Raw genomic sequence first — 26,564 nt, forward strand, 5'->3', positions numbered from 1 at the left:
ACACAATACCCACCCAGGCATAGTCATGATGAAGGCTATTGCCAGGTCGCATGTTTGGTGGCCCGGCATTGACTTGGAATTGGAGTCACGCGTACACCAATGTAACACTTGTTCACAGTTGAGCAATGCACCAAGGGAGGCCCCACTGAGTCTGTGGTCATGGCCCTCCAAACTGTGGTCCAGGGTCCACGTAGATTTTGCTGGCCCCTTTCTAGGAAAGATGTTCCTAGTAGCAGTGGACGCTTACTCTAAATGGATTGAATGTGTAATAATATCATCATGTACATCCACTGCCACCATTGAAAGCCTCCGGGCCATGTTCGCCACCCATGGTTTGCCCGACGTCCTTGTTAGTGACAATGGACCATGTTTCACCAGCTTGGAATTCAACGAGTTCATGACCCTCAATGGCATCAAACATGTCAGGTCTGCCCTGTTTAAGCCCGCACCCAACGGTCAAGCGGAACGGGCAGTCCAGACTATCAAGCAGAGCTTGAAACGCGTGACGGCTGGTTCTGCTCAGCTACTGGAAGCGACCCCACTCGCTTACTGGGGTTGCCCCGGCAGAATTGTTAATGAAGAGAACACTCAAAACCAGGCTCTCCTTAGTCCGCCCGGATCTCAATGATCATGTAGAAACCCGGCGTTACCGGCATAACATGTACCACGGTCACGCGGCTGTATCACGTGACATTGAGGTTAATGACCCTATATTTGTTCTTAATTACAGTCATGGTCCCAAATGGGTTGCTGGCATTGTTTTAGCCAAGGAGGGGAATACAGTGTTTGTTGTCAAATTTCTGAATGGACAAACGTGCAGAAAGCATTTGGATCAGACCAAACTGCGATTCACTGACAACCAAGAACAGTTTGAAGAGGACATTACCATCATTGATCCACCAACACACACCCAACCAGCAACCGACCTCGCTGTCAATCACGAGGATGAACCCACTGTCATGTATGTAACCTTCATGTAACTGTAACCTTCATAACAACACTGCATACTGTATATACCTAAGAAATGCACACCTTGACCACAGGGGGTGAACTTGTGGGAGACACTCCTCACCTGGTCATCCAGGTATATAAAGGGAGGTTTCCACGCAGGGTCATCACTTCTTGGTCCTGTGAATAAAGGTTCAGGTTACAGAGTGACCTTGTCTGCAGAATGTGCCTCGTGTGAATTTATAGTAGTTTGTAAGGACATTACATTTTCTTGGGTGTTTTCAGTATGCAGTGTTGTTATGAAGGTTAAAGTTACATGAAGGTTACATACATGACACCCACCATGCCCGACAGTCCAATCAGACCAGCCGCGCGGCCGTGCAGCAATGATCCGACCAACTCACCCATGCCAGGACTTCAACTCAGGCGATCGACCCGGGAACGCAGAGCCCTGGATCTCCTCAACTTGTAAATAACTTGTATCTAAAACTTGCGGGGAGGGGGGGGGGGCACGGTGGCGGTGGAGTGATGTTATGTATGTAACCTTTATAATCGTGTAAGACTTGCCACCAGGGGCGCACCTGTTGGAGACCCAAAGGTCCCCTGCACACCCCGTGCAAGCAGGTATAAAAGGTTGTCTGCCATGCTGCTTTAGCACTCTGGAGTTTGATTAAAGAGACTAAGGTCACATCAGTTTGAGCTTACATCATACAGTCTTGTGGAGTTATTCTGAACATAACAGTTAGGGAGAATTTTTGCCGATTTTCCTGATCACCCGCCATGTCTTTGATGGAAAGTCGGTCCCGAAAAAATGACGGTAAATGTCTGTTTACGTAGTTTCTCTGGGGTTTCTGTTGATCTTTGATCAAAATTACGCCGGCAATCAAGAGAACTGTGCACAAAATTTCTCTTGCTATGTTTAATCAATTTTTTTAATGAATGTGGTACTAAGCCATGTAGATAAATAAGGTCGCCATGATCAATTCCTTGACTTCTACATAGAAAGCTGTACCTTTGAGTTAGGGAGAGGAAAATCGACCAGGATTCCCACTCTTGAGTAATATCCACTGACACATTGTGGAAGGTCTGTATATATGGATATTGGTGGAGGACATGATCATGATTATGTTCAGCTACAGTGTATCCCCAGGGTTCAACACCCATTGTTAAGACTCACAGATGAGTGTAAATTCACCAATAACATGTTTCAGCAGAGAGCTGCACTCAAAGGAAGTGCAGGTCAGAGAATCGGTGCGGTAGCCTGATCTGTGACGTTTGCTTCATTTTTAGCCTGGCTCCTCATTGGCAGAGTAGGATTGGTGAATTTTCCTATGACGAACGGTGAATCATTGAAGTGTTGTTGGCCCTCAATGGATTGTACTTCAGCATAGATCAGCACCTTCAGGGGAGGAGAGGGAACATTGGATTCTGAAAGAATCAGATCGTGATCGGCCAGATGCTGGGCCTGATTTCAAGTTCTGGCCTTGACCAATATTCAAGTTCTGTTATCCTTGGAGGCGATCTGACAGCTTATCTTGTGGTACTTGAGGATTCCACCCCTGGCAGAGGGAAATGAAAAAAAAAATATCTGTTGCTGGTTGGTATTATGTGGTATTATCCAACTACAAAGGCTTAGGCCAGCATACATTCTGAGACAACTGTGATAAATAACCTACTGTGAATCAGTGATTTCAAAGATAGGTTTTCAAACTAGCTAGTCCACAAGGAGGTACAAGGATGATCATATTTCAGTCCATCTGTCACCAAACATACTGTATACCATGATCAATGTCTTTAGAATGTTGTATTCCATTTCTTTCTGTATTTTTGTCTTACTCGCACATTACTTCTGTTGCTGTATACTAATAAAACACTTTCTCTGCAATGAAAGCACTGTTTACCTTTGGGTGGCTAACACAGTCTTTTAGAAGTGAGGACTCCTGAGTATAGGGGAGTCTTCAGACAGAATGTTTTGAGACCAATAACCTAACAGATAGTATTATGAAAAATAAATAAAAGTATCTTCGCCACCCTGGTCTCATACCGGCTTCAAAATCAATTTTTCCGAACTGTACACTTGTACCTGTCATCATCATCATCATAGGCAGTCCCTCAGAATCGAGGAAGACTTGCTTCCACTCCTAAAATGAGTCCTTAGGTGGCTGAACAGTCCAATACGAGAGCCAAAGTCCCTGTCACAGGTGGGACAGATAGTCGTTGAAGGAAAGGGTGGGTGGGACAGGTTTGCCGCACGCTCTTTCCGCTGCCTGCGCTTGATTTCTGCACGCTCTCGGCGATGAGACTCAAGGGGCTCAGCGCCCTCTCGGATGCACTTCCTCCACTTAGGGCGGTCTTTGGGCAGGGACTCCCAGGTGTCGGTGGGGATGTTGCACTTTTTCAGGGAGGCTTTGAGGGTGTCCTTGTAATGTTTCTTCTGCCCACCTTTGGCTCGTTTGCCATGAAGGAGTTCCGAGTAGAGCGTTTGCTTTGGGAATCTCGTGTCTGGCATGCGGACAATGTGGCCTGCCCAGCGGAGCTGATCAAGTGTGGTCGGTGCTTCAATGCTGGGGATGTTGGCCTGGTTGAGGACACTAATGTTGGTGCGTCTGTCCTCCCAGGGGATTTGGAGGATCTTGCGGAGACATCATTGGTGGTAATAATTCTTCAGAAAGATTGTGGTACAGAGACATCATTTGCATAGTGACTGGAAGGCTCAAAGTTCAAACCATGTGGAGTTATCTGATGAGGGTAGGACTGATACTTTAGATTTAGGGAGGAATTCATGCTTGACGCCTGTTCCAGATTGTTAACCAAGAACTCCTGCTGAAAAGTGGGCATGTGTGAACTTGAAGTGAAGACAGGATTCAACTTTCCCTGTGATTCCTCTACGATTGAACACATTAAAAGGGCTCACAGATAAAGAATAGTCACTTGGGTGAGGTACAGGATGGCAGATGGCACTCATACAACTGTACTCCAGTAATAAAGGAATGATTCCCCAGGATCTATGGAACTGTACCCCAACACACATGGGGCCGTAGACAGTGCCTATGGAACTATACCACAACTCCCATGGAAATATACTTAGTCACCCATGGAACCATATCCCAACACCTATGGAACTGTATCCCGGCATCTGTGGAATCAGATCCGAGGATCCATAGCACTCTACCCCAGCATTCATGGACTGTACTTCAGTGCAAGTTAATGCTTTCAAAAGAGGAAGGGAGAAATGAGGGGACTATCTGGATGGAAATCATGAGTAAAGACGGGAATATCCTTGGGGTTCTCCCAATTGATCGTCGTAACTTCGGTGGAAACCCCGGATTGATGCGTAAATGGGGTTTCTGCTGATCCAGTGTCATAGTTACGGCAGTCGGTCAGGAGGACTCCCGAGGAAATTCCTGGTGAAAGTTTTTTTTTAACTTCAGCATCATATTACTTAGTTGGAAATAAAAGTGAAACCTTTTTGTAACCAAGTTAATTCAGTGAAAAAAATTGAAAATAAAAGCTATTCAACAGAGCTATTCAGTTCATTATTAACCTTATGAAGCATGCACAGCACACATGACTTGGATGAAAAGTGGCTCACTGATATTTGTATCGACAGTGCAATTGATAAACACTAAATTTAAATAATTTAATTTCCTGTGAAATTTGTTAATATCTGCTTATATGGCTTGGTGTCACATTTTGTTTGATAACACTCCTGTGAAGCGCCTTAGGGCAATTTACTATATTAAAGTTGCTATATAAATGCATGTTGTTGTAGTTATCGTTGTCTACAAGCTCTTCGCCGGAGTGGAACTAAATTACAGAACCATTGGGAACCTGTTCAACCTTCGTTGTCTCCAGGCCAGATCCAAGACCGTCCCATCCTCTGTCGTGGAGCTACAGTACGCGGACGACGCTTGTGTCTGCGCACATTCAGAGGCTGAACTCCAAGTCATAGTCAACATCTTCACCGAGGCGTACGAAAGCATGGGCCTTACACGAAACATCCGTAAGACAAAGGTCCTCCACCAATCTGACCTTGCCACACAGCACTGCCCCCCCAGTCATCAAGATTTATGGCGGGGTCCTGGACAACATGGACCACTTTCCATACCTCAGGAGCAAGAGCAGACATCAATGATGAGGTTCAACACCGCCTCCAGTGCGCCAGCGCAGTCTTCGGCCACCTTCGGAAGAGAGTGTTCGAAGATCAGGCCCTCAAATCTGGCACCAAGCTTCTGGTCTACAGGGCTGTAGTGATACCCGCCCTCCTGTATGGCTCTGAGACGTGGACCATATACAGTAGACACCTCAAATCACTGGAGAAATACCCCCAATGATGTCGCTGCAAGATCCTGCAAATCCCCTTGGAGGACAGACGCACCAACATTAGTGCCCTCGATCAGGCCAACATCCCCAGCACCGAAGCACTGACCACATTTAACCAGCTCCGTTGGGCGTGCCACATTGTTCGCATGCCTGACACGACTCTCAAAGAAAGTGCTCTACTCGGAACTCCAACACGGCAAGCGAGCCCCAGGTGGGCAGAGGAAATGTTTCAAGGCCACCATCAAAGTCTCCTTGATAAAATGCAACATCCCCACTGACACCTGGGAGTCCCTGACCAAAGACTGCCCTAAGTGGAGGAAGAGCATCCGGGAGGGCACTGAGCACCTCGAGTCTCGTCGCTGAGAGCATGCAGAAAGCAAGCGCAGTCAGCGGAAGGAGCGTGCGGCAAGACTCCCCACCCACCCTTTCCTTCAATGACTGTCTGTCCCACCTGTGACAGGGACTGTAATTCCTGTATTGAACTGTTCACCTAAGAACTCACTCTTAGAGTGGAAGCAAGTCGATTTCGAGGGACTGCCTATGATGATGATATCTAGGAGTGGTGATGGGCTTCACACTTCATATTAGGAGAGCATATTATCCCATTGTCTAAGATGACATCATCTTTTATAAACGTATTTCATTTCTTTGACATTCCTAGATTTGAACAATGTCATTAGGCTAGATTTTACACTTTGGTGCAGATCGCCCAAAAATGGGCGTTATTTCCTGCGTGGGCGGTAAAAATGGATTTACAGATCGCCGGCTTGTCGCCCATTCTCAAAGCCCCTAGTCTCCCATTTTTGAAATTGGGCATTACCGCGAGCGATATGAAATGGATGTTAGCATTAAATCTCTCTGACCTTCTGCCGTAAAATGTCGCCATCCTTAGCAACGGCATGGCAACGCTCGATTCCTGCGATTCAGGAGGTCAAGGGTCATCATGACATGTGTGAAAGAGGAGACAGAGAGAGGGAGCTGAGAGGGAGTGAAGGTGTGGCTCTTTGGGAGGAAGGAGGGAGAGTTTAGAGCTTTATAGCAAATTAGGAAAAAAAATTAGCTGTTACCATCCAGATATTTTCCCGAATCTGGTGCCTATAATGGAGGGAGAGGAGGAGGCGACACAGCATGCTGTGGAGACGGACAAGAGCAGTGAGCTGGGAGAAGAGCACATTGGAGGGCGCAAAAGAGCGAGGACGCTTCCGGTGTCCCTGACGACTACATATGCGGGAAGTGCATCCGCCTGCAGCTCCTGACGGACCGCATTGCGGCACTGGAGCTGCGGGTGGATTCACTCTGGAGCATCGACGATGCTGAGAATGACATGAATAGCACATTTAGCGAGTTGGTCACACCGCACGTAAAGGGTACTCAGCCAGATAGGGAATGGGTGACCAGCAGGAAGAGCAGTGTAAGGAAGGTAGTGCAGGGCTCCCCTGCGGTCATCCCCCTGCAAAACAGATACACTGCTTTTGGTACTGTTGAGGGGGATGACTCATCAGGGGAGGGCAGCAGCAGCCAAGTTCATGGCACCATGGGTGGCTCTGCTGCACAGGAGGGCAGTAAAAAGAGTGGGAGAGCGATAGTGATAGGGGATTCAATTGTAAGCGGAATAAATAGGCGTTTCTGCGGCCGCAACCGAGACTCCAGGATGGTATGTTGCCTCCCTGGTGCAAGGGTCAAGGATGTCTCGGAGCGGGTGCAGGACATTCTGAAAAGGGAGGCTGAACAGCCAGTTGTCGTTGTACACATTGGTACCAATGATATAGGTAAAAAAAGGGATGAGGTCCTACGAGACGAATTTAGGGAGCTAGGAGCTAAATTAAAAAGTGGGACCTCAAAAGTAGTAATCTCAGGATTGCTACCAGTGCCACATGCTAGTCAGAGTAGGAATCGCAGGATAGCTCAGATGAATACATGGCTTGAGGAGTGGTGCAGCAGGGAGGGATTCAAATTCCTGGGGCATTGGAACCGGTTCTGGGGGAGGTAGAACCAGTACAAACCGGACGGTCTACACCTGGGCAGGACCGGAACCAATGTCCTAGGGGGAGTGTTTGCTAGTGCTGTTGGGGAGGAGTTAAACTAATATGGCAGGGGGATGGGAACCTATGCAGGGAGGCAGAGGGAAATAAAAGGGAGACCAAGGCAAAAGATAGAAAGTAGAACAGTAAAAGTGGAGGGCAGAGAATCCCAAGGCAAAAAACAAAAAGGGCCACATTGCAGTAAAATTCTAACGGGACATATCAAGAAAGACTGGATCAACTGGGCTTGTATTCACTGGAGTTCAGAAGAATGAGAGGGGATCTCATAGGAACGTTTAAAATTCTGACGGATTTAGACAAGTTAGATGCAGGAACAATGTTCCCAATGTTGGGGAAGTCCAGAACCAGGGGTCACAGTCTAAGGATAAGGGGTAAGCCATTTAGGACCGAGATGAAGAGAAACTTCTTCACCCACAGAGTGGTGAACCTGTGGAATTCTCTACCACAGAAAGTTGTTGAGGCCAATTCACTAAATATATTCAAAAAGGAGTTAGATGTAGTCCTTACTACTCGGGGGATCAAGGGATATGGCGAGAAAGCAGGAATGGGGTACTGAAGTTACACGTTCAGCCATGAACTCATTGAATGGCGGTATGGGCTCGAAGGGCCGAATGACCTACTCCTGCACCTATTTTCTATGTTTGTATGTTTCTCGGACGAGGCAAATGCCCCCCTCCTGCAGGAGCTTAAGTTATGCTGGAGTGATTTAACACAGGGAGGGCATTGGAAGCGCACCCCAAAGGCATACCAGAAGATATGAATCGAGGTAGCAGAGGTAGTCTCATCGGTGACCAACGAGATGTGTGAGGGCAACCAATGCTGCAAGAGATGGAATGACCTTGTCGGATACGCAAGCGTAAGTATTACATTTATTTACATGTACTTATATATTTCTATAATTTGATTTTTAAGAGTCATGAGTGACTATAGTTAGATGTGAGATGTTTCACTTTTACCGGGAATGTTATATTCAAAGCCTGTGGTCACGGTGTACGTCTTTAGGTAAAGAATGATAATTATCATAATAATCATGATTACATCTGTCGGTTATGTGTTGTATCAGTTTCTATGACAGTACCTAGCAATGATATCATGCAATGATCTCATGCCATGTTGTCCTGTTACCTTTTACAGAAGAAGCTATTGACGATTAGGTCCGTGCAGAGGCGAACGGGTGGGGGGCTACCAATCACCAGCGACATCACTGACATGGAGGAACGGGTGCTCACACTCCTGGGGAGGCACCTCCGGACAGCCACGCAAACAGCTGCAGACCCTGAAGTGATGCCATGTGAGTAAAGTGTACACCATTGTGTGATTTAAAGTCAATTGATGCCACACCCACTTATGTCCGAACAATACTATATGATAGATGGTTTCTAAAATTGTCCTATAAATAATGCTGGCCTAATGAAAATCATTGCAATGCACACTGTGTTGATTGTCATGAAATGTGATGTCTGTGATGATTTTGATAGCGATGGTGCTTTTGTAGTGCATATGTATAGTAGCGCTGGACTCACCTTGTGACCCTAGCACCCTCTTCTCCTCTAATAACCTCATTTATGTTTTGCAGCTCAGCCAGCAGCGCGGCCCCAGGCAAGACCACAAAGGCCAGAAGGTGGGGGCGCGGAGCCCGACTCTCCAGATGATCCTACATCTGGTGCTCAGGAGGTCCGATTCTCGCCCGTCAATCCGCTGGGTCTGTTCTCTACGGATGAGTGCGCCGACTTTGAGGAATCTGCATCGCCAGGCTCCAGAAGGCATTCCACCCCAAGGCCATCTAGTGCTCTTCCGGCCATTCCCACCTCCACTCTGGAGGTACCTCGCCACAGGGCACCCCATTTGTCCCCAGGACGGTGCCGACCCCGCAGAGGGTTCGTGGACGCAGCAGGTCTGGTCCACGAGCGCCAGATGAGAGTGGAGAGATGGTAAAGTTGTCCAGGAGAATTGTAGACATCGGTGACCAGATCCTCAATGCATTGGGGGCATATCTCGACAGCTGGCCACCATCTCCAGCACCATGAATGAGTACGTTCCATGGATGGCAGAGTCCCTGGATGCGATAGCCAGGAACACTGCTGGCACAGGCCTCCCAGTGATCCCGGAGCGAGGCACTCCACCTCTAGGTTCCGCACCACCACTGTGAACGACAGATGAGAGGCAGGACTAAGATCCTGCTTCTGGATCCGAGAATGTTTTCACCTTGGCCCCCCCCCTGCCACCCCCCCCCCCCCGCCCCCACTCCTGTACCCGTGCAACCACCGGCTCTGCCTTCATCACCCCCATGAAGGCACTGCCTGAGGAGCTCCTGGGCTAGGTGCCGTGGAGCGAGGAGGGGAAGAGGTAGAGGTGGGAAGAGGAAGGGGAAGGAAAGTGAGGTGCATGTCCGCAGGTGATGGCTTTGTTATATCTCCATCTCGATGTATGCAATTTGTTGTAATGTATGGCGGGAGGGAACCACCCTGTCGGTTTGCATTTGTCTTCTGTATTGCTGGACATGTTAACCATTTGATTGATGTCAGTGGTCAAAAAAATGGGGTGGGGTGGGGTGTTTTTGCCCGTGATACTTATAATTTCAGACCAATGGTCATGTTAAATGTTTTTTATTCAACAGAACCTTGTTGCACATTGTCTCAGATAGCTGAACTGTTACACACTGGTGATTCCTTAACATGAAAGGGTTAAATTAAACTTAACTTGAATCAACTTAAACTTTAACTGGCACTAAGGGATGCCTACCATTGATGTCCGAGTTGCACACACACAGCTTTGTCAATTACAGCAACGTTCTTTCAGGCAAAGTGCTCATTTATGAGCTCCTGACGTAAGAGTCTTACAGCTATGTAGCCACCACGGGCCCTTTCCTGCGGTCTGGAGAGGGGCATGGGCATGGTTGCATAGTCAGTCTGATTGTCTGGCCCGAGATCAGCGTCCAGCCCTCGTTCTCCTCTTCCTCTCTCTCCTGAGGTGGACCATCAGTCCCTTCTGGCAATTCTTGTCTCCTCCTGATAGCCAGGTTGTGCAGCATGGAGCCTGTTATGTATGTTAACTGGGTTTATTTGCCACCGGAGGACGCGACTGTCAGTGTCCTAATGGTGACTGGCAGACACGTGCAAGCCGTGTATATAATGTTGGCAGTCATGTTGAATCCTCACTTTGAGAATAAATAAACTGGAGTAAGGTTATGCTTGAACTAGCTCACCATACTTAGCCTCGTGGAGTTATTGGATAGTTAACAATTGGCGACAAGTTAAAAATACGAACTTTCATGCAACCATGTCTGTTGGAATTTTGGAGAGATTCGTGGAAGGGGAAGACTGGGAGGATTTCACTGATCGCCTCGACCAGTAGTTCGTAGCCAACGGATTGAAAGTAACCGATAACGCAATTAAGCGCAGGTCAGTTCTCCTCACCATTTGTGGGTCAAAAATTTATGGCCTTATCAAGAATCTACTCTCACCAACTCGACCAATGGATAAGACTTGCAATGAATTGTGTACGCTGGTTCAGAACCACTTTAAACCGAAGGAAAGCTTCATCATGGCGAGGTATAATTTCTATGCGCACAATCGCTCCGAGGGCCAGGACGTGACGGAATTTGTTGCCAACCTGAGACGTCTCGCTGGACCATGCAACTTCAGAGCTACGTTGAAGGAAATGCTGCGGGACTTTTTCGTGCTTGTCATTGGCCACGAAGTCATCTTCAAAAGCTGCTGGCTGCTGAATCTCTAGACCTGAGCAGGGCCATCACGATCGCCCAGGCATGCATGTCGACGGATGAAAACTCGAAACAGATATCTTCCCAGCGTCGAAACTCACCGGCAAGTACTGTGCATAAAATAATATCATCGGCAGGCAGAGCTGCATGTGGCGGGGCCTTCTCGTCCGCATTTGTATGACCAATAACTGCTCAAAGTCCGCCATCGGGGGTGAGTCTAATCTCACCTTGTTGGCGTTGCGGGGGCTATCATTGGGCCCATCAATACCAATTCAAGCAATACGAGTGCAAAGGCTGTGCAACAAGGGGGCACCTTCAGCGAATGTGTCCGCAACCGAGCCAATGTGCTGCGACACACCACGTGACTGAGGATGATCGATCCAGCTTGGATCAAGCGGCACAGGCAACTCAATCCGAGGTACAGGATGAAGAACTGTATGGGGTACATTCTTTTACCAAAAGCCCTCCGATAATGCTGGAAGTTAATTTAAATGGGGTTCCAGTATCCATGGAATTGGACACGGGTGCGAGTCAGTCAATAATGAGCCAGAGGGCTTTCGAAAAGCTGTGGAACACTAAGGCAAAAAGACCCAAACTGAGCCCAATCAATGCGAAGCTGCGTACCTACACCAAAGAGCTCATACCAGTCATTGGCAGCGCGGCAGTAAAGGTATCGTACGAAGGAGCTGTGCATGATTTGTCATTGTGGATCATTCCAGGCAATGGCCCTACGCTGTTCGGCAGGAGTTGGCATGAGAAAATTAAATGGAAATGGAACGATATTAGAGCCTTATCATGAGTGGATGATGCTTCGTGTGCTCAAGTGCTGAGCAAGTTTCCCTCGTTGTTCGAACCAGGCATCGGCAACTTCACGGGAGCCAAGGTGCAGATCCACCTCGGCCCGGGTGCAAGACCCATCCATCTCAAGGCTCGGGCCGTTCCATACATGATGAGGGAGAAAGCCGAGATCGAACTAGACAGACTTCAACGGGAAGGAATCATATCACCAGTCGAGTTCAGTAAATGGGCCAATCCAATTGTCTCGGTGTTGAAAAGTGATGGCATGGTCAGGATCTGCGGTGACTACAAGGTAACAATCAACCAAGTCTCGATACTGGATCAGTACCCGTTACGCAAGGCTGATTGCAACGCTAGTGGGGGGAAGTCGTTCACCAAATTGGACCTGACCTGACACAGGATCTGGTCGAATCTTCGAAACAACTGATGTGCATCAACATGCACAAAGGACTGTTTATATACCACAGGTGCCCTTTCAGAATTCGCTCGGCGGCAGCCATATTTCAAAGAAACATGGAGAGTTTGCTGAAGTCCGTCCCGAGAACCGTCTTGTTCCAAGATGACATCCTGATCACCGATCGCGACGCCACCGAACACCTGCACAACCTGGAAGAGGTTTTACGTCATCTGGACAGAATGGGACTCAGGCTAAAACGCTCCAAGTGTGTTTTCATGGCACCAGAAGTCGAATTCCTGGGGAGAAAGATTGCAGCAGATGCCATAAGGCCTACAGACTCGAAAACAGAGGCCATCAAGAATGCACCCAGGCCCCAGAGTGTGACAGACCTGCGTTCGTTTCTGGGTCTTCTCATCTATTTCGGTAACTTTCTACCTAATTTGAGCACATTGCTAGAGCCCTTGCACATGTTGCTGAGAAAGGGTAACAACTGGGTTTGGGGCAAATCTCAAGACAGAGCCTTTAAGAAGGCCAGGAACCTGCTATGTTCCAATAAATTACTGGTACGCTATGACCCATGTAAGCGGTTAGTGCTGGCCTGCGATGCCTCATCCTATGGGGTCGATTGTGTGCTCCAGCAAGCCAATGTATCAGGCAAACTCCAGCCAGTTGCATTACGCGTCCAGAAGTCTGTCTAAGGCTGAAAGAGCCTATAGTATGTTAGAGAAAGAAGCTTTAGCATGCGTATATGGAGTTAGGAAAATGCACCAGTACCTGTTTGGGCTTCGGTTTGAGTTTGAAACAGACCACAAGCCGCTCATTTCATTATTTTCTGAGAGCGAAGGTATAAACACCAATGCCTCATCCCGCATCCAAAGATGGGCACTGACATTATCCGTTTATGATTATGTCATCCGCCACAGACCAGGCACTGAAAACTGTGCTGATGCGCTTAACCGGCTACCATTGCCCACAACCAGGGTGGAAATGCCGCAGCCCACAGACTTGCTGCTGGTCATGGGTGCCTTCAAGAGCGAGGAGTCGCCCGTCACGGCTCACCAAATTAGGACCTGGACCAGCCAGGATCCTGTACTGTCAAGCGTAAAAAGATGCGTCCTAAATGGAAATTGGTCTGCCATTCCCAGGGAAATGCAGAATGAAAATAAGCCTTATAGCCGCTGCAAAGATGAATTTTCTATTCAGTCTGATTGTCTTTTATGGGGTAATCGTGTTGTTATGCCAAAAAAAGGCAGGGAACCTTTCGTGTGAGATTTACAAAGTACCCACCCAAGCATTGTCATGATGAAGGCCATTGCCAGGTATCACATTTGGTGGCCCAGCATTGACTCGGACTTGGAGTCTTGCGTGCATCAGTGCAACACTTGCATGCAACTGAGTAATGCACCTGTGGTCATGGCCATCCAAACCGTGGTCAAGGATCCACATAGACTTTGCCGGCCCCTTTCTCGGCAAAATGTTTTTAGTGGTCGTGGACGCTTACTCCAAATGGATTGAATGCGTAATCATGTCATCCAGCACGCCCACAGCCACTATGAAAGCCTCCGGGCCATGTTCGCCACCCATGGCCTGCCTAAGATCCTTGTCAGCGACAACGGACCATGTTCCACCAGTTCGGAGTTCCACAAGTTTATGACCCGTAATGGCATCAAGCATGTCAGGTCTTCCCCTTTTAAACCTGCGTCTAACGGTCAAACGGAGCGGGCTGTCCAAACCATTAAGCAGAGCCTAAAACGCGTGACTCATGGGTCCCTACAGACCCGCTTGTCCCGCATTCTGGTCAGTTACCGGATGAGACCCCACTCGCTCACCAGTATCCCTCCTGCCGAGCTGTTAATGAAGAGAGGCCTCAAAACCAGGCTCTTGTACACCCAGATCTCAATGATCACGTCGAAACCAGAAGGCAACGGCAGCAATGGTATCACGATCGCGCGGCCATATCACGTGACATTGCTGTTCATGACCCTTGTTTGTCCTGAATTATGGTCATGGTCCAAAGTGGGTTGCTGGCATGGTTTTGGCCAAGGAGGAAAACAGGGTGTTTGTAGTCAAACTGTTAAATGGCCAAATGTGCAAGAGGCACATCGACCAAACCAAACTGCGATTCACAGACAACCCAGAACAAATTGAAGATGACATCATCATCGACCAACCAACACACATCCAACCATCAGTTGACCCTTGTGTCATTCACGAAGACGAACCTATCATCCCCGACAGTCCTGTCAGACCGACTGCTCCGCAATGCAGCAATGGTCCTACTAACTCACCTAAGCTTGGATTCGAACTGAGAAGATCAACCAGGGAGCGGAAGGCTCTGGACTGTCTCAACTTGTAAATACAACCTGTATCAAGGACTTTGGGGGTAAAACTGGGTTTTACCTGCCACCGGAGGGCGCGACTGTCGGAGTCCTAATGGTCACTGGCAGACACGTGCAAGCGTGTATATAATGTTGGCTGCCATGTTGATTCCTCACTTTGAGAATAAATAAACTGAAGTAAGATCATGCCTGAACTAGCTCACCGTACTTAGCCTCGTGGAGTTATTCGATACTTAACAGAGCACACGACCATGAATTGAGCTACTTGCTCAGGGTTGTATTGTAGCTCCCCTCCTGAGTGCTCCATGCATCTAAAGCGCTAGTTAAGCACAGTAATTGTTTTCTGGACCACACTGCGTGTGTCTCCATGGCTCTGGTTTTATCGCTTCTCGGCCTCGGTTTGGGTGTTACGCAGGGGGGTCATCAGCCAGGGGCTAGGCCATATCGGTTGTCACCAAGCATCCAACATTGTCCTTGTGGCTGACTGTTAAACACATCAGAGACAGCGCTCTCACACAGGATGTGAGCCTCATTGAAGCTGCCCGGACATTTGGCATTCACTGCCATTATTATCTGGCTGTAGTCTACAACTAGTAAGACCTTAAGGGAGTGAAATTCTTTTAACATAGAAACATAGAAACATAGAAAATAGGTGCAGGAGTAGGCCATTCGGCCCTTCTAGCCTGCACCGCCATTCAATGAGTTCATGGTTGAACTTGCAACTTCAGTACCCCATTCCTGCTTTCTCGCCATACCCCTTGACCCCCCTAGTAGTAAGGACTACATCTAACTCCTTTTTGAATATATTTAGTGAATTGGCCTCAACAACTTTCTGTGCTGGAGAATTCCACAGGTTCACTACTCTCTGGGTGAAGAAGTTTCTCCTCATCTCGGTCCTAAATGGCTTACCCCTTATCCTTAGACTGTGACCCCTGGTTCTGGACTTCCCCAACATTGGGAACCTTCTTCCTGCATCTAACCTGTCTAATCCCGTCAGAATTTTAAACATTTCTGGGCTTGTATTCACTGATCCATCTCATTCTTTTGAACTCCAGTGAATACAAGCCCAGTTGATCCAGTCTTTCTTGATATGTCAGTCCCGCCATCCCGGAAATCAGTCTGGTGAACCTTTACTGCACTCCCTCAATAGCAAGAATGTCCTTCCTCAAGTTAGGAGACCAAAACTGTACACAATACTCCAGGTGTGGCCTCACCAAGGCCCTGTACAACTGTAGTAACACTTCCCTGCCCCTGGACTCAAATCCCCTCGCTATGAAGGCCAACATGCCATTTGCTTTCTTAACCGCCTGCTGTACCTGCATGCCAACCTTCAATGACTAATGTACCATGATACCCAGGTCTCGTTGCACCTCCCCGCTTCCTAATCTGTCACCATTCAGATAATAGTCTGTTTCTCTGTTTTTACCACCAAAGTGGATAACCTCACATTTATCCACATTATACTTCATCTGCCATGCATTTGCCCACTCACCTAACCTATCCAAGTCACTCTGCAGCCTCATAGCATCCTCCTCGCAGCTCACACTGCCACCCACCTTAGTGTCATCCGCAAATTTGGAGATACTACATTTAATCCCCTCGTCTAAATCATTAATGTACAATGTAAACAGCTGGGGCCCCAGCACAGAACCTTGCAGTACCCCACTAATCACTGCCTGCCATTCTGAAAAGTACCCATTTACTCCTACTCTTTGCTTCCTGTCTGACAACCAGTTCTCAATCGACGTCAGCACACTACCCCCAATCCCATGTGCTTTAACTTTGCACATTAATCTGAAATTCCAAATATACCACATTAACTGGTTCTCCCCTGTCCACTCTGCTGGAAACATCCTCAAAAAAATTCCAGAAGATTTGTCAAGCATGATTTCCCTTTCACAAATCCATGCTGACTTGGACCTATCATGTCACCTCTTTCCAAAAAGCACTGCTATGACATCCTTAATAATTGATTCCATCATTTTACCCACTACCGATGTCAGGCTGACCGGTCTATAATTCCGTGTTTTCTCTCTCCCTCCTTTTTTAAAAAGTGGGGTTACATTGGCTACCCTCCACTCCATAGGAACTGATCCAGAGTCTATGGAATGTTGGAAAATGACTGTCAATGCATCCACTATTTCCAAGGCCACCTCCTTAAGTACTCTGGGATGCAGACCATCAGGCCCTGGGGATTTATCGGCCTTCGATCCCATCAATTTCCCCAACACAATTTCCTGACTAATAAGGATTTCCCTCAGTTCCTCCTTCTTACTAGACCCTCTGACCCCTTTTATATCCGAAAGTTTGTTTGTATCCTCTTTAGTGAATACCGAACCAAAGTACTTGTTCAATTGGTCTGCCATTTCTTTGTTCCCCGTTATGACTTCCCCTGATTCTGACTGCAGGGGACCTACGTTTGTCTTTACTAACCTTTTTCTCTTTACATATCTATAGAAACTTTTGCAGTCCGTCTTAATGTTCCCTGCAAGCTTCCTCTCGTACTGTATTTTCCCTGCCCTAATCAAACCCTTTGTCCTCCTCTGTTGAGTTCTAAATTTCTCCCAGTCCCCGGGTTCGCTGCTATTTCTGGCCAATTTGTATGCCACTTCCTTGGCTTTAATACTATCCCTGATTTCCCTTGTTAGCCACGGTTGAGCCACCTTCCCTTTTTTATTTTTACGCCAGACAGTGATGTACAATTGTTCTGTTGCGAAAAAGCTCTGGGTCCTGAGAAGGTGCCCACATGGCGATGTGAGTACACTGTCTTTCTCCCTGCAATTGGGGAACTTAGCAATGTGGTAGAATGCTCCAGCCCTGTCAGTCTGAGCCTCCGTGGTCATGGGGAAGCTGGTAAAGTCCATCCTATGCGCGAACAGTGCCTCCGTGACCTGTCTAGTGTAGCGATGTGTGGCATGGTGAGATAGAGGAGAAATGTCGACTGCGGAGGCCCAAAAGGAACTGGATGCGTAGAATGACAGCGTCGTGGCGATCTTGACCTCGACGGACAATGATGTTCTGAAGGTGATGGCAGGCTGCAGATCTGCCCTGATGAGCTGACATATTTCAGTGATCACCACTTTGTGGAAGTGCAGTCTCCGAAGGCAGGTGTTCTCGGACATGTTGAGGTAAGACCTCTTCTCCCTATAAGTGCGGGGTGTTTATGGTCTGGACCACCTCCTCATTCTGGCATGTCTTAGGTTGGGCACATAATGGTGTGCATTAGACGTTGTGCCATTTGCACTCTGCAGCATCTGCATATTAATCGATGCAGGTTGAGAAATGGCTGGCCCCATTACAATGAAAGTATAATACTGATTGATCAGAAGCAATAATTTCAACACGAAAAGACACCGACAGTAAAACCGAATCGTCCACAGTCTGAAAAGATGTCTGTTGAGATGGTCACTTCACATGAGAAGAACTCCAGAGTCAATCCAAACTCCCCCGAAGTTGAAGCAGCCTTTTCAATGAAGCGACCTGCGATTTGAAAAATGGTGCCCAAACTGCTGTGATTAGTTCAGAACAGTTCCACTTTTTCAGAGCGGTGTTTTGGGCGAGCGATATTGTGGGTGAGATGTGTGCGAGATGATGAAAGTGATGCTGGGCTATATACTGGGCGTTAGTTTCGGCAAATTTGATCTTTGCGCCAAAAAAAAGGGGGCGGTCGCTATTATTGAATCTCGGCATTAATTACATACCGAAAGTAACGCTGGGCGATATTATGGCCGTTGGTTTAGCTCATTCTGATGATTCCGCCCAAACAAAGTGAGCGGGCGGTATTATTTTTTCCCGGTGTTATGTACATGCCGAAAGTAACGCTTGGCGATAAGTGTCCGAAAAATGGGCGACAGTTTCCATTTTGTGGCTAAATGGGCGATATCTGGGCGTTACACCTCATTTCAGCGGTAAAATGGGCATTAAGTGGGCGTTTTGCATGCAAAAATAATGGAAAATCTAGCCCATAGTCTGTGCCAGGCTATGACTAAATCATTCAGCGATATTTAAAGTAAACTATTTGTGATTCTTTAGTCGGCAGCAACACAGATGGAAAGTGCTGTACTTTTAGGATTCTCCTGTTTAGCAGAGCATTAAACGTTTTGCATTGTCTGTAATCATTAATTGCCCGATTTAATGTTCCTCCAATATACTTTTGGATTGCGGCATTTCCTCTGGTGGGGAATTGGTCTAACATAACATAGGAAGTTTAATAATGGTGTAATTTCCTTCCAGGTCATGGTATATAAAAATAAATGTAAAAAAACAGAGGAAAATGACAAAGGCGGTTAAGAATATTTGACCTATTGGTCAGAGGCTTGTGAATTAATTAATTTATTTCCTTCTATCTTATTTATGTAAAAGTTTTGAGAGCATTTATCACACTCCACTTGCCAAATGCCACACTTCAAAAGAATTATAAAAAGAGAGAAAGGTTTGCAATTGTTTCTGACCTGGTAGGAAAACTTACAAGCACCTGGCAATCTGAAAACGTCCCTCAGCAAAGAGCAAATAAACTCTGATTGACTTCAGAAACTATTTTTAGGGCGCTTCCCCAGAGGAAGTACCTCGGCAGGATCTTTAAAGAGACAGAACAGGTTGGTAACTGAATGTTAAGACTGTGTTCAGAGCCCAGATAACCCAGGGGGCAAGGCCACAGGCGATCAGCTGGTAATTAATTGAAATGACAGGCGTACACCAATTTACACTGTTCTCAGATGGGAAATCTGAGATGCCGTTGGCTCTAAAAATATATAGGCTCCAAGTTAATACCACTCACCCATTCTATAGGATTATGTGACAAATTTGGAAGATACAGCGCTTGATTTGTGTGCCCTAAATTAATGTTCATACTGGCTACTGTGACAATATTGCAATTTACCATTGGCATAACAGAAATAAAAACGTTGCTGCTTCATCTACCCCTAGAATCATTCCAGCTCATATGCTGTGAATTTGGACACAACAGCTGCTAGTTATGGGTTCCTTAGTTACAAGAAAGCATATCAAACACTGAGGGTTTGCCTGATATGAACATTATTATCAATATTGCCCGCACAATTTCAACACTGGAGGGACCTATGTTATAAGCAATAGGCTGGTTTCTTTCTCAGGGCTCTGAGGCTGGTGTAAAGGAACTGCCCAGAGGGGCACTTAGCTATATAGATTGGAATGGTCCTGGGATTGGGTCAATACCTGGTCAGTGCTGAGACAGTTGTAGCAGTGTGGGGACACTACAGAGTTGGTTACAGCACACTAACCTAGAGAGAAGTAAACTTCATGAGATTCCTACTTCTGTTTGCTATCCAGTGACCTATGCTGTAAATACACGTGTGTGGCCGCTGGCTGAGGACTGGCTCACAATGGCTGGATAATCTGTTGATACTCACTACCAAGGCTCATACAGTAAGAATGACTTGAACAAGGGACCAGTGGGACCACAGTATCAAACCGCAGCAGATGTCACTGTAATATAGAGCTCCACCTAGTGGACTAGTGCACCACCTAGAGGACTACTATAGTGATGCAACCGCTGATGTATAATAATAAACGGGCCGTGTGACCAGGTCACCTGACATGTTTTCGGTAGAGCCATCTTGTAGTCTGTGTGTTTATGATGTCGTAAAGCAGATATCACAGTCAGTACCTTCAGAAGCTCTGGGGAGCAGAGATGAAAAATATCAGGGCCCCGAATTTCATCGGCCCTTCTGGCATACTTCTGCCATATGTGCATTGGAAGGTCCAAGCAGCAGTCTGAGGCTCGGGATCCACCAGGTCCCGGCCAATTCTGGCAGTTTCCAGAGGTCCTTGTTTGGGTGGAATTTCTTTCTGTCCCAAACAAGGTCACCCATGTCAGCGGGGCCGTAGTCAGGAGGAGGGGATTCACCGCCGGGAAATTCCTTGGCGACGGCCTGGGATCTGCCGACAGGCCAATGTGCTGAGCGAGAAGACGCATATCAGCATGCTGGCTGGCAGAAGTAGAATCCAACTAGGAGTGCAGGCCTGGGACATGGCCTAGACCATTGAAGAATTTTTCAGTCATTGCAGGCTAATCTTTGCCCTCTTCTAAGCTGGTGGTGTTGGTGGGGGGGCGGGTGCTGGTGGTCATTGCCGCATTTCCTGCCATTCTGATGGCGAGTGTCCGAGATGCATTCATAGTGGCCTGAGCACCTGCCAATGGTATTCTTATGAGAGATCCTCCTCGCCCCAGAAATTTAGGCGGGGTCAGTGGACAATGTACTCAGTATACACACCTTGGCATTTGTACACGGATGTTAGACCCACAGATCTTTGGCCCCTAGGAAACTATAGAAGCGAGTACTGCGTACAGTTCTGGTCACCATATCATAAAAAGGATATAGAGGCACTGGAGAGGGTGCAAAAACATTTACAAGCATGATACCAGAAATGCAAGCTTTTACATATCTGGAAAGGATGAACAGACTGGGTCTCTTTTCTCTTGAATCAAAGAAGGCCGAGGGGTGACCTAATAGAGGTTTTTAAAATTATGAAAGGTTTTGATAGGGTGGATACAGAGAGAATGTTTTCACTTGTGGGGAAGAGCATAACTAGAGGCCACCAATATAAGATGGTCACCAAGAAATCCTATAGGGAATTCAGAAGAAACTTCTTTACCCAAAGAGTGGTGAGAATGTGGAACTTGCTACCACAGGGAGTGGTTGAGGCAAAGAGTATAGATGCATTTAAGGGGAGGGTAGACAAGCATATGAGGGAGCAGGGAATAGAGGGTTATGCAGATAGATTTAGATGAGGAAAGACAGGAGGAGGCTCGAGTGGAACATAAATGCCACCATGGACAGGTTGGGCCGAATGGCCTCTATGTGTTGTATATCCTATGTAATCTTATGTAATGTTTGATGTTGGAAATAACACCTCACAGTTCCTTGCTCTCCTAGCTAATCTACACATTGAAGCTTAAAGTTAGTGCTGGTGAACTATTTGACTCAGGACTATCACTGCAGAGCCGAACCTTATCCACACCTTGCAAGTACGCGTGAGTGCTTGCAGTGGGCACATGTACATACCGGAATAGGACACAGGAGCGGGAACAATAGCCAATTTACCATTTGCATTTTTAATTGAATTTTTTACATTTTTTACATTTTTGTGGCTAATGGTTATATCAAGTAAGCCTGTTTTGCCTCAAGCACCTGACAAACATGATGTAATGCCCAGTCTGCAAACCTGATACTGCAGCTCAGAGCTCGTAAAAGCTGAATGCCATCATTGATGTTGTAAAGAGGAAGAATATTTTTCTGTCTGGACAGAAACTGTGCATACGAAGCAGAGTTTACAGCTGCTGGGATCAAAGGTTTCTGGGACAGAATTTTAGGGATGGTGAGATCACTGGGATCATACTCACCAGTGCCCTTCAAGGCTGACTGTAGGAGTATAAGGAGTCAGTGGGAAGGCACATCATTAGCATGAGGCAGACGGGTGAGAATGTCACTATGGGAATATATCTGGTACCCACATATTCCATGTTGCGGGAAACTCTTGCTCAGCCACCCCCCCACCCCCGTTCCCCCCAGTCTCAACCCATGTTTCCCTTGGTGGCCATGTGGAGGCTGGTCCTGCCAGAGCAACTGGAGCAGGATAGGGAGTCCTTACCTCTGGCTCCACACCCACCCCCATCTCATAACATTTCCCTTGAAAGGAGTAGAACCATAGAAACATAGAAAATAGGTGCAGGAGTAGGCCATTCGGCCCTTCGAGGCTACACCACTATTCAATATGATCATGGCTGACCATGCAACTTCAGTACCCCATTCCTGCTTTCTCTCCATACCTCTTGATCCCTTTAGCCATAAGGGCCACATCTAACTCCCTTTTAAATATATCTAACAAACTGGCTTCAACAACTTTCTGTGGTAGAGAATTCCACTGGTTCACAATTCTCTGAGCGAAGAAGTTTCTCCTCATCTCGGTCCTAAATGGCTTACCCCTTATCCTTAGACTGTGACCCCTGGTTCTGGACTTCCCCAACATTGGGAACATTCTTCCTGCAGCTAACCTGTCCAATCCCGTCAGAATTTTATATGTTTCTATGAGATCCCCTCTCATTCTTCTAAATTCCAGTGAATATAAGCTTAGTCGATCCAGTCTTTCTTCATATGTTAGTTCTTCCATCCTGGGAATCAGTCTGGTGAATCTTCACTGAACTCCCTCAATAGCAAGAATGTCCTTCCTCAGATTAGGAGACTAAAACTGTACACAATATTCAAGGTGTGGCCTCACTAAAGCCCTGTACAACTACACTAAGACCTCCCTGCCCCTATACTCAAATCCTCTCGCTATGAAGGCCAACATGCCATTGGTCTTCTTCACCGCCTGCTGTACCTGAATGCCAACTTTCAATGACTGATGTACCATGACACCCAGGTCTCGTTGCACCTCCCCTTTTCCTAATCTGTCACCATTCAGATAATATTCCGCCTTCCTGTTTTTGCCACCAAAGTGGATAACCTCACATTTAACCACATTATGCTGCATTTGCCATTCATTTGCCGACTTACCTAACCTGTCCAAGTCATCCTGCAGCCTCTTAACATCCTCCTCACAGCTCACACTGCCACCCATTTAGTGTCATCTGCAAACTTGGAGATATTACATTCAATTCCTTCGTCCAAATCATGAATGTGTATTGTAAATAGCTGGAGTCCCAGCACTGAACTTGTGGTACACCACTTGTCACTGCCTGCCATTCTGAAAAAGATCCGTTTATTCCAATCTGTGCTTCCTGTCTGCCAACCAGTTCTCTATCCACGTTTTACCCTCAATACCATGTGCTTTAATTTTGCACACTAATCTCTTGTGTGGGACCTTGTCAAAAGCCTTTTGAAAGTTCAAATACACCACATCCACTGGTTCTCCCTTGTCTACTCTACTAGTTACATCCTCAAAAAATTCTAGAAGATTTGTCACGCATGATTTCCCTTTCATAAATTCATGCTGACTTGGACCGATCCTGTCACTGCTTTCCAAATGTGCTGCTATTAGGTCTTTAATAATTGATTCCAACATTTTCCCCACTACCGATGTCAGGCTAACCGGTCTATAATTCCCTTTTTTCTCTCCCTTTTTTAAAAAGTGGGGTTACATTAGCTACCCTCCAGTCCCTAGGAACTGACCCAGAGTCTCTAGAATGTTGGAAAATGACCACCAATGCTTCTACCACTTCCTTAAGTATTCTGAGATGCAGACTATCAATTTCCCTAACACAATTTCCTGACTAATAAGGATTTCCTTCAGTTCCTCCTTCTCGCTAGACCCTCGGTCCCCTAGTATTTCCGGAAGGTTATTTGTGTCTTCCATAGTGAAGACAGAACCAAAGTATTTGTTCAATTGGTCTGCCATTTCTTTGTTCCCCATTATAAATTCACCTGATTCTGACTGCAAGGGACCTATATTTGTCTTCACTAATTGTTTTCTCTTCACATATCTATAGAAGCTTTTGCAGTCAGTTTTTATGTTCCCTGCAAGCTTACTCTCATACTCTGTTTCCCCCTCCTAATTAAACCCTTTGTCCTCCTCTGCTGAATTCTAAATTTCTCCCAGTCCTCAGGTTTGCTGCTTTTTCTGGCCAATTTATATGCCTCTTCCCTGGATTTAACACTATCCCTAATTTCCCTTGTTAGCCACGGTTGAGCCACCTTCCCCGTTTTATTTTTACACCAGACAGGGATGAATAATTGTTGAAGTTCATCCATGTGATCTTTAAATGTCTGCCATTGCCTATCCACCGTCAACCCTTTAAGTATCATTCTCCAGTCTATCCTAGCCAATTCACGCCTCATACCATCGAAGTTACCTGTCTTTAAGTTCAGGACCCTAGTCTCTGAATTAACTGTGTCACTCTCCATCTTAATGAAGAATTCCATACGGATTCAACATCATCCAAGCTAATGTTCTTCCTTACTATTGCATTAATCTCTTTAACCAGCAACGCTACCCCATCTCCTTTTCCTTTCAGTCTATCCTTCCTGAATATTGAATACCCCTGGATGTTGAGTTCCCAGCCTTGGTCACCCTGGAGCCATGTCTCCGTAACCCCAATTACATCATATCCGTTAACAGCTATCTGCGCAGTTAATTCTTCCACCTTATTACGAATGCTCCTCACATTGAGACACAGAGCCTTCAGGCTTGTTTATTAACACTCTGTATCTTTTTAGAATTATGTTGTAATGTGGCCCTTTTTGATTTTTGCCTTTGATTTCTCTGCCCTCCACCTTTCCTTATCTCCTTTCTACCTTTTGCTTCTGCCCCTATTTTACTTCCATCTGTCTCCCTGCATTGATTCCCATCCCCCTGCCATATTAATTTAAACCTTCCCCAACAGCACTAGCAAACACTCTCCCTAAGACATTGGTTCCGGTCCTGCCCAGGTGCAGACCGTCTGGTTTGTACTGGTCCCACCTCCCCGAGAACCGGTTCCAATGTCCCAGGAATTTGAATCACTCCCTCTTGCACCATTCCTCAAGCCACGTATGCATCTTAGCTATCCTGCTATTTTTACTCTGACTAGCAAGTGGCACTGGTAGCAATCCTGAGATTACTACCTTTGAGGTCCTACTTTTTAATTGAATTCCTAGCTCCTTAAATTCAGCTTGTGGGACCTCATTCCATTTTTACCTATATCATTGGTACCTATACGCACCATGACAACTGGCTGTTCACACTCCCCCTCCAAAATGCCCTGCAGCTGCTCCGAGACATCCTTGATCCTTGCACCAAGGAGACAACATACCATCCTAGAGTCTCAATTGCGACCGCAGAAATGCCTATCTATTCCCCTTACAATAGAATCCTCTACCACTATAGCTCTCCCACTCTTTTTCCTGCCCTTCTGTGCAGCAGAGCCACCCATGGTACCATAAACTTGGCTACTGCTGCCTTCCCCAGTTGTACCCAAAACGGTGCATCTGTTTTGGAGGGAGATGACCGCAGGGGACCCCTGCACTGCCTTCCTGCCACTTCTCTGTCTCATGGTCACCCATTCCCCATCTGCCTGAGTAACCTTTACCTGTGATGTGACCAACTCACTAAACGTGCTATTCACGACATCCTCAGCATCACGGATGCTCCAGAGAGAGTCCATGCGCAGCTCCAGTGCCGCAATGCGGTTTATCAGGAGCTGCAGCTGGACACACTTCCTGAACACATAGTAGTCAGGATCACTGGAAGCATCCCTGATTTCTCACACAGCACAGGAGGAGCATGACATGGGTCTGGGCTCTCCTGCCATGACTTCACCCTTAAATTAACTTAATTTGTCAACAATGACAAGCTTTCTTACTGCTAAGGAAATAAAAAGAAAAACAAAAGATTAAATACTCACCAATCCACCAGCCAATCAGTTACCCGCTTGGCTGTGATGTCACACTTCGATTTCTTTGTTTACTTTCTGCCCCTGCACCAGCTAGCTTCACCGATCTGCCACAAATTGGAAACTCCTGGAAAACATGGGTGAGTGGGTGCAGGTGGGGGGTTAAATGGGTAAAAAATTGAACCATGTCGGGAAGCCAAATCCAACGCGCCGTCTCCTGGGTTTTACTGAGGTGGGACAAGGGGTGGGCAGCCAGGAGGTGGGTTGGCCTTTTAAATATGTTAATGAGACTGGGAGCCTTGGTTTGAACCTGCTTTGCAGGTTTTACTGTGGCCGGCCGGATATCCCAGGCCTCGGGAAACCCGGCAGCTTCAGCGAAGCAAGGACAGCCTCAGGGAGCTTTTTTTTGTGAGCCAGGAGGAGCAGGAGTGCTTCCTCCTGGCCCCCCAAGCCTCCCCCTTTCAAACTCCACTTCTCGAGATCGGAACTCCTCAACACCCCGGGATCGAGGATTGGACACTGCTTGTGATCGGACCCCCAGGGCCGGGGATCAAACTCCCCCTTGGGATCGGACCCCTCCCCGTGTTCGGGGATTGAACCTATCTGGTCCTGTGGCCATCTCCAATAGTGTTCCCTGCCCGACTGGAAG

At 47.0% G+C, this 26,564-nt stretch overlaps 1 long non-coding RNA gene across 1 annotated transcript; it reads right to left on the minus strand.

The window, feature by feature from the left end:
- Positions 1-1,852: 1,852 nt before the first annotated feature.
- On the minus strand, positions 1,853-26,318 carry LOC139230954 (uncharacterized). The gene is made up of 2 exons (XR_011587996.1): positions 25,928-26,318; positions 1,853-2,507 (listed from the first exon to the last, which is right to left on the minus strand). It is a non-coding gene; the product is annotated as an uncharacterized lncRNA (long non-coding RNA).
- Between the last annotated feature and the right edge of the window lie 246 nt (positions 26,319-26,564).

This window comes from Pristiophorus japonicus, chromosome 2 (assembly GCF_044704955.1).
Source record: "Pristiophorus japonicus isolate sPriJap1 chromosome 2, sPriJap1.hap1, whole genome shotgun sequence".
NCBI lineage: Eukaryota > Metazoa > Chordata > Chondrichthyes > Pristiophoridae > Pristiophorus > Pristiophorus japonicus.